Source organism: Hyaena hyaena, unplaced genomic scaffold, assembly GCF_003009895.1.
Source record: "Hyaena hyaena isolate Hyena2069 unplaced genomic scaffold, ASM300989v1 scaffold_344, whole genome shotgun sequence".
NCBI lineage: Eukaryota > Metazoa > Chordata > Mammalia > Carnivora > Hyaenidae > Hyaena > Hyaena hyaena.
The window spans coordinates 833,197-841,261 of record NW_024080977.1 but is presented as its reverse complement, the minus strand read 5'-3'; the positions used below and the strand labels follow the sequence as shown (position 1 = coordinate 841,261).

General features: G+C 39.4%; 1 pseudogene; it reads right to left on the bottom strand.

Moving 5' to 3' along the window:
• Window positions 1–7,510: 7,510 nt before the first annotated feature.
• Window positions 7,511–7,854, bottom strand: LOC120243555 (annotated as a pseudogene).
• Window positions 7,855–8,065: the final 211 nt, after the last annotated feature.

Below are 8,065 nucleotides of genomic sequence, written 5' to 3'. Positions count from 1 at the left end.
CACTAAAAATTATTTAAGAACTAGGTAGAAAAAGTTTGTGGCTTTACTTTTTTCTCTCCTGACTACATAATGAGGCTATGCTGCCTTGCCCCCTGGTCATGGTTTCCAAAGACTGCTCCCTGTATCTTTTGGGCAATAATCATTACCCATTATCATTTTCTTGGCATGCTTTTATTTGCCAGGGAAGCTCTTCAAAAGCTTCCACACCCTACTCAGTGACCCAGATAGGTAGGAGAATATTGACGCCTCTGCACTGCTCATTACCAAGACAGCAAACTAGTGGCATTGATTAGCAGAATGGACAGAGTGGCATTTTAAAATTCTACTCCAAACATTAGAACTCTCCTTTTTAAAACCCTTTTTAAAAATCCTCCATAGAAGGACCATGGGGGAGAAGAAGAAGGGAGATAGTAGGAGAGAGGGAGAGAGGCAAACCATGAGAGACTCTTGAATGCTGAGAACAAACTGAGGACTGATGGGTGTGGGGCGGAGGGGGGAGATGGGCATGGAGGAGGGCACTTGTGGGGATGAGCACTGGGTGTTATATGGAAACCAACTTGATAATAAACTATTTGTAAGAAAAAAAAAGAAAATAAAAAAAAACGCCTCCATAGAAACTTCTAATAGACTCTATGGTAGAGTTTGTGCCAGGATAAACATGAAATTTAGCTGGAACAAAATCAACTATCAAGAAAAAACAAAAAGTGGGCAGGAAAGAGAACATCTACAGTTCTATCTTCCAACTAGAAGGTGAATTATAGGGGCGCCTGGGTGGCTGAGTCGGTTATGTGTCTGGCTCTTGATTTCAGCTCAGGTCATGATCTCATGGGTTTATGAGCTCGAGCCCTGTCTGCACTGACAGAGTGGAGCCTGCTTAGAATTCTCCCTCTACCCCTCTCTGCCCCTCCCAGCTGTGTATGCGCTCGCTCTCTCTCTCTCTCTCAAAATTAAAAAAAATAATAATAAGTTGAGTTAAATTATCTTGATGACCCTTCAGTCCTGATTTGATAACAGTTCTGAGCACGTTATTTTCTGTGCTATTTACTTGTCTCTCAGCTCCATTCCTTCCCTTCTCTGTTCTGCTTTGTACCGCTGGGCATGGTAGTCTGCAAATTACCTTTCCTAGGCTCCCTTTCTGTCAGGTGCTGCCAGTGGGAGGCTCAGTGGGAAAACAGAAGGCTGAAGGAAGAGAGAGCTCTGCCTCTGGCACCAACTTCATGGCAGGGGCTGGCAGTTGCTGGTAGTTTCTGGGGACGAGAGAAAGACGATTGTAGGCAGCAGCACATCTTTGCAGGTATCTTGTCCTGGCAGCAACGGTGCCTCATAGGTAGTTCCAGTCCCAGGATTGGCACTGATGGCAACATCTCTAGCAGAAAGACAGCAAGGACGAGCTGGTGGGTGCCAGCCCAGGGCACAGCTGCGGCTTCCTGGTCTTCGGGAGTTCCTACTTCTTACCTTTTCCCTATTTTAACCCTGCCAACTCCTTTGTGGTCAGTTCCCTTTATCTGAAATACGTTGTATGGTTTCTGTTTTCCTGATTAGATTCCGACTGATACATTTATGAACAAATTACTTAATACTTACATTTTATTTCTAATGGTTATCTAACGGGGCTTTTATTTAAACACTCGTAGCAGAAAATAAAAATAAAAGTAGTAAATGATAATAAAGATGGCTAAGTTTTATTTATCATTTACTATGTGCTAGATGCTGTTCTCAGCTTTTCACATCTTTTTTTTATATTTTTTAATATTTATTTTTAGAAAGAGAGAGAATACAAGTGGGGAAGGGACAGAGAGAGAGAGAGACAGAGGATCTGAAGCAGGCTCTGTGATGTCAGAGACTCAATGAGGGGCTCAAGCCCACGAACCATGAGATTGTGACCTGAGCCAAAGTCAGATATCTTCCCAGGCACCCCTCAGTCCTTCGTATCTTACTTAATCCTCAGAGTGATTCTGTGAGATACATACTATTTTTATCCTCCTTGATCCTGAGAAACATAACACTCAGAAAGGTCAAGTAGAATGTCAGTGTCCACCACACAGTGGGGAAGGCCAGGATTTGGCCTGACTCTGTAGCCTGGACAAATCTTGGGCTGGACAAATCTGTATTTGATGAGGAGACTCAGATGCTGCTGACGGCTGTGGAAGAGAAAAATCCCCACCTGACTATTTCCCGTCAACTCTGGGTCAACGAAGAGTACAGGATCAGGGGTGTGCTCTTCTGATGGGGAACACCTCAAGTAATCTTCTCACAAAGGCTTTTCCTTGGTCACAGTGGGTGTTCTCATCCTGACACACCCTGTCTTATAAACTGTAATTCATGGCGGTGGGGCTGTGATTTCAGACCCGTCGTCCCCTTACAGTGTCCTAGCGGTACGACAGTGGAATGTGACTCAGTGTATAAGTGTCATCTGTGCCTAAGTCCCCATACCCATCTTTAAAATTCCCATCCTACCTTGCAGTATTTAGAGGAATACATTAAATGGATAAATACTTAAAAAAAAAACAAAAAACAACTCTGTAGCCTGAATTCTTAATCACTATGGAATATTGCCTCTGGCTGCTCTGTGTTCTAACTGAATGTACTTATATATTGTAGATGATGAGATATTTTACGAAAGGTTTTGCAAATGTGCTACCTGAAGTCACTTCAGGAGTTGGATAATTCTACAAGTAAGTAAAAAATGTACATTCTAGCCACTCATATATTGTAAGCTCCATGAGGCCAGAATCGATTTTCTGCTCTGTTCATTCACTGTATCCCTAGCACCTAGCATACTTTCTGTCACATTTGAAGCTCTAGTAATATATTTATACAACAAATGTAATATGCTTATACAATAAATGTTTATGTAGTAAATTATAAATCATATATAAAATAAATTACATATACCATATATAATAAATTGATGAATTGAAGCACTTGGATATGGTTAACTAAAATTCTTTTAAATGTTTATTTTTGAGAGAGAGAGACAGACAGAGACAGAGTGTAAGCAGGGGAGGGGCATAGAGAGAGGGAGACACAGAACCTGAAGCAGGATCCAGGCTCTGAGGTGTCAGCAGAGCCTGATGAAGGACTTGAACCCATGAACCATGAGATCATGACCTAAGCTGAAGTTGGACCCTTAACTGACTGAGCCACCCAGGTGCCCCCAGACAACTTTTTTTTTAACTGCTAAAAATCCTTCCTTTTGGAAAGAAATCTAGATAACAGACAAAAAAGGTTTTGAGTTCATTTTCTCAACCATAATACAATACAATCTAAACTCAGGAGAGCACATTTTCATAAAAGCAAAAATATGGTCCAAGAACATCAAGGATGAAAAGTAGGAAATTATTTTATGACTAAATACTATACTTAACAAGTTCTCTTAAATCCATAAGAGGTGTATAAACAAATTAAGGAGATGAAGTAACACTAAGATATAAGAGAAATCTGGCGGGTCTTTACACTAAAAGAGACAGTAAAGAACAAAGTCAAACCCCATCTATTTCCTTGGGAAATAAAGTGTACAATGTTGAGACTGAACAGGTACAACAAAGCCTTGAGCCTTTTCACATTAGATTTAGCAACATCATGAAAGAAGAAAGAAGATGCCCTTGGGAATCACACACTGACACTGCCTTGAGAGGGAGATGAATGGTTTACAGGCGTGACTCTAAACATGATGTCCTATTTAGCCATCCAATTTGAGCTGGTCAAGAATTCGGGTTCTATTTTGAGCACTTTGCCAAAAAAAAGGTCATGTGTAGGTCCTAAGTAAGTAAAGTTTGTACAGTCAGCTTCTGTGAAAAAAAAGTGGATAATATTATTTGATCTATGGCTGGAAGTGGAGGGAATTTTTCAGATTACTATTGATCCTGAGTCGATAAATATTACAGTTCAGGGGTGCCTGCCTGGCTCAGTCAATTAAGTGTCTGATTTTTTAATCTTGGCTCAGCTCATGATATCACAGTTAGGAGACTGAGCCCCGCCTAGGGCTCTGCACTGGGCATGGAGCCTGCTTAAGATTCTCTCTCTTTCACTCTCTTTGTACCCCCCACTCCTGCTCACACACACACTCTCTCTTTCTCAAAAAAATAAATAAAAACAGATTACAATTCAGCATCATTAAACTGGAAGAAGTAGCATATCAAACTTGAGTCAACAGTATCAATCTACCCCAGATTCAAGCAAAAAATGGTACCCTGTGTGTAGGGAAGGTAAAAACAAAAATAAAACCAAAAACATTATTCTTCTATTTATTATCATTATGAGCCTGCAAGTCAAAACACTCAGTGGAAAACTACTCCTCCCTGAAAAAAATGTTTGTTGGCTTAAGATCTAAACAAGCATAACAGTTACTGTTATGTTTTTCAAATATTATGTATATTATATATTGCTTATATATATAAATATATAATTTCCTTTAAAGTACCTCCTTTTAGAAGACTTACTTCTCACTGAACATTGTATTCCACTTGTAAGTTACTTTAGAGAACCTGTGCAACAGCCTGCTTGGGATTCTCTGTCTCTCCCTCTCTCTCTGCTACTCCCAAACTCACATGTGCATACCTGCATACACTCTCTCTCAAAATAAATAAATAAACTTAAAAAAATAAATAATAGTTATAAATACAATGAAACAGAACTTGAATTATTTCAATTCTATCATTTCATGTGACCACTTGGAGTTTTTATTTGTGTTTAAGATTTTTAAGTTTGCAGACGCTAAAGCTTAAAAATAGAAACTTTAATGTTAATCATTCATGACAAACCAAAACAAGTATGTTTTTCCTTTTTTTCTTTTCCAAAAAGTATCTTGAGTAAATTGAGAACACAAGAATGTAATCGATTACTTTCTTCCTTTTTAGAACTGAATGTTCATCAATTCATTCTCTCATTGATTTCTGGTATGATTGTGTTTATTAAGATCAATAAAGAAAAAAGTCAGTCTACATTTCTTTTGTTGACATTATTTTCGTTTCATGTGTTAGTTATTACTGAAAATAATTTTGTTGTATAGAAGAAAAATGTTCTCTGTGTACCAAATATGCTGGTAATGTCACTGGTTGGAAGTACATGAATTACTGTGAATGCATGGCAAACCTCTCCAAATTTTTTTGCAAATGAAGCCCAGGAGACCCTGGGAAGAGAAATGCTATCAATATATCCATCCTGTGCTTGTTAACTGACTCCCATGATAGAGAATAAGAGTACTGCTGGCCTATGTTTTGGACCTTTTTCTGTGTCTCATGAACTTCTTAATTATTTATCCACTTAATATACTTTGGTGAATCCTTTTAAGTTTCCTATATGATTTATAGCATTTCATGCAGAGTGACTTTTTCAGATGGATATATATGATGTTTGATAGCCATGTATTCCTTTTCACTCTCAGAGCTAATGAGTTAAGGACAATTTGCCAAAGGTGTGCCATTAGTGAAGATTTTTGAGTTGGGTATCAGTTAGACGCTAATAATATACTTGTTAGTTATCTACACTTTCCATTGCTAGGAAGAAAATGTTGAAGTACAATAAAGGAAAAAACCTCCTTTATTCAAGTAAACATTGGCATAGCAACCAATAGACTTTATATTTATCTTCCTTTCATGATTTAAACCTCCAAGCAAAAGTTTTATATTTTATTGTGGTATAAAGTAAGGTTAATAAAAATGAATTTGTTGAATACAATTTTTCAAGAAACTGGAAAAATGTAGACATATCATTATCTAGTATCTTAATTAGAATTTGGCAAGTATGATGGGTATAAAGAGATTGAATATAGAAATCAGGTCTTCCAGGAATATAGGGAGAGCTGAATGGGTTCTTCTGGTCACCTGGTCATGCTGCTTTCCTTCTTGTACATGAGTGACATGGTCACATCAGTGAGTTCTGGAGTAAGTGATCAAATCTATAATGACTGCAGGACTCAGACATACTACAGCTATCTGATCAACAGGAAGAGACAAGCATGACCAGGTTATCAAAATAATCTGTCCAACACTCTCCTCCCTAGATACTCTTTGGGTAGTCACTGTCAGGACCTGAGTCTGTGATTCTTTGTCAAGCTTTCATGGCTGACCAACATCTCTCTTAAGTGACACCATCTTTCCTTTGATTCACAATCTTTAGTCAGATGACCACCCTGTTGATTCCAGATTTTCATTCCCAGTAAATTTATCTGGCCCATTTTGCATTGAATTTATAATTTCACCCCCACAGGACAAGCTTATAATTATATATTATAATCATTTATTATTACATACCAATTCCAGTGACCATAGTGAAGTTCACCAATCAATGGAAGGTTTTGTGAATCTCTCTTTAGTGCACTCATTTCTGAATTTATAGACAAGTATAGAAAATTGGAAACGGTTCAGAGGAAAGCCATGAAGATGATTAATGAATATGAAAATGAAATTGTGCAAAGATCCAAAAGTACTGAGGGAGAGAAAGCTGAAGGTGAATTTAATAATAGCATCCAAAAATACTGGCTCTTTAAACATAAGAGATCAAATTATTTTGCAACATAAGGGAATTAGGCTTCACAGAAGAACTTTGTGATAAGAAATGTGAACAATGAATGGCTACCAAAAAAGGATTGAAATCTGCTCTGCAGAGCTTGAAAAATGATGTTCTTTTAACTTACTGTAGACTGTAGTCATTTCTAAAAGCAGAGAAATGGGCCACATAACATTTCCATTTTTTTTCCAGATCTGCGATTCATGGATTAACTTTCTCAGAAATAGGGTAATGAACCCTTTCGCAGTTAAGTGAACTAAGAACTAAGAACTTCAGGTAGTGACTCAAGCTAAGTTACAAAAAAAATTCCTTTTTATGTGCACTGGTTTTAACTTCTTTTTAGCAAAAACAACTTTTTGAGGGGCGCCTGGGTGGCATAGTCGGTTAAGCGTCCGGCTTTCGCTTAGGTCATGATCTCGCGGTTCTCGGGTTCGAGCCCCGCGTCGGGCTCTGTGCTGACTGCCAGCTCGGAGCCTGGAGCCTATTTCAGAGTCTGTATCTCCCTCTCTCTCTGACCCTCCCCTGCTCACGCTGTCTCTCTCTCTCTCCTAGAAATAAAAAAAAGTAATAATAAAAAAATTAAAAAAAAAACTTTTTGAGATAGATTACCACATACTTATGTATGCATGTGCCGAATTTGCATACAATATCCAAGTATTCACGGACTCTCCACAACCTATACAAGGAGCCATTTAAGGGTCAAGGGACCAAAATTAATAAATCCCTTTTCAAAGGAAATTTATTCTTTTTTTTTTTTTTTTTTTAACTTGAGGTTTATTTTCTACTTGATGCAAGGCTCACGGTTATAGCATGTCAGAAAAGCTTGCATGTGGCTTGTAAAGAGTGGGATTCTATCAACTTCCTTTTTGGTATTTTCCTGTTTTTATATAAAAGAACTCAACTGCTTCTGCTTGCTGCAGACTGCCTAGTCTACCAGACAGAGAGGGGAGAGGAGGTGCTCTGAAGAGCCTAGTGCCTCTTGAAGCCTGGTAGTGGCTACTCAGGACTGGGGCCTGGTGTTGGCTTTGCTAGGCTGGCCACCAGGCTGCTTCCTTGTGGCTTCCAGAGCCAAGTCACAGCTGATCATGCCATTGGAGGCTTGGGAGGATTCTGATCATTCTGGGGATTCCAACACTATAGCCAGGAACAAGAGTGTGGACTTCCTCCAAAATAAACTTGCCCACCAATGACCCAAGTTGGTCTTGGGGAGGCAGGGGTGGTGAGGCCTGGCTTTGACAGGGTACTCTGAACTTCTACAGGAGCTCTTACTGGAAGGGACCCTAGGTGGCAATGGTAATAGTCGTGGGTGGCCACAAGCAAGCCACTGGAGGGGAAGGCTACCATGCTGTCACTTGTGTGCTGGTGGAAACCTCAGCAGAGAGACCTCATGGGTATTGGCACACGATTGCAGGTAGCAGGGATGGGATGCTAGGCCACAGAACCCATTTGCACAGGAAGCCGCAGAAGGGCACTTCACAACCAATGCGCAGGCACTTGGGTATCACATCCAGTGTTCATCCCAAAAAGTGTGCTCCTTAATGCCTTTCACTCCTTT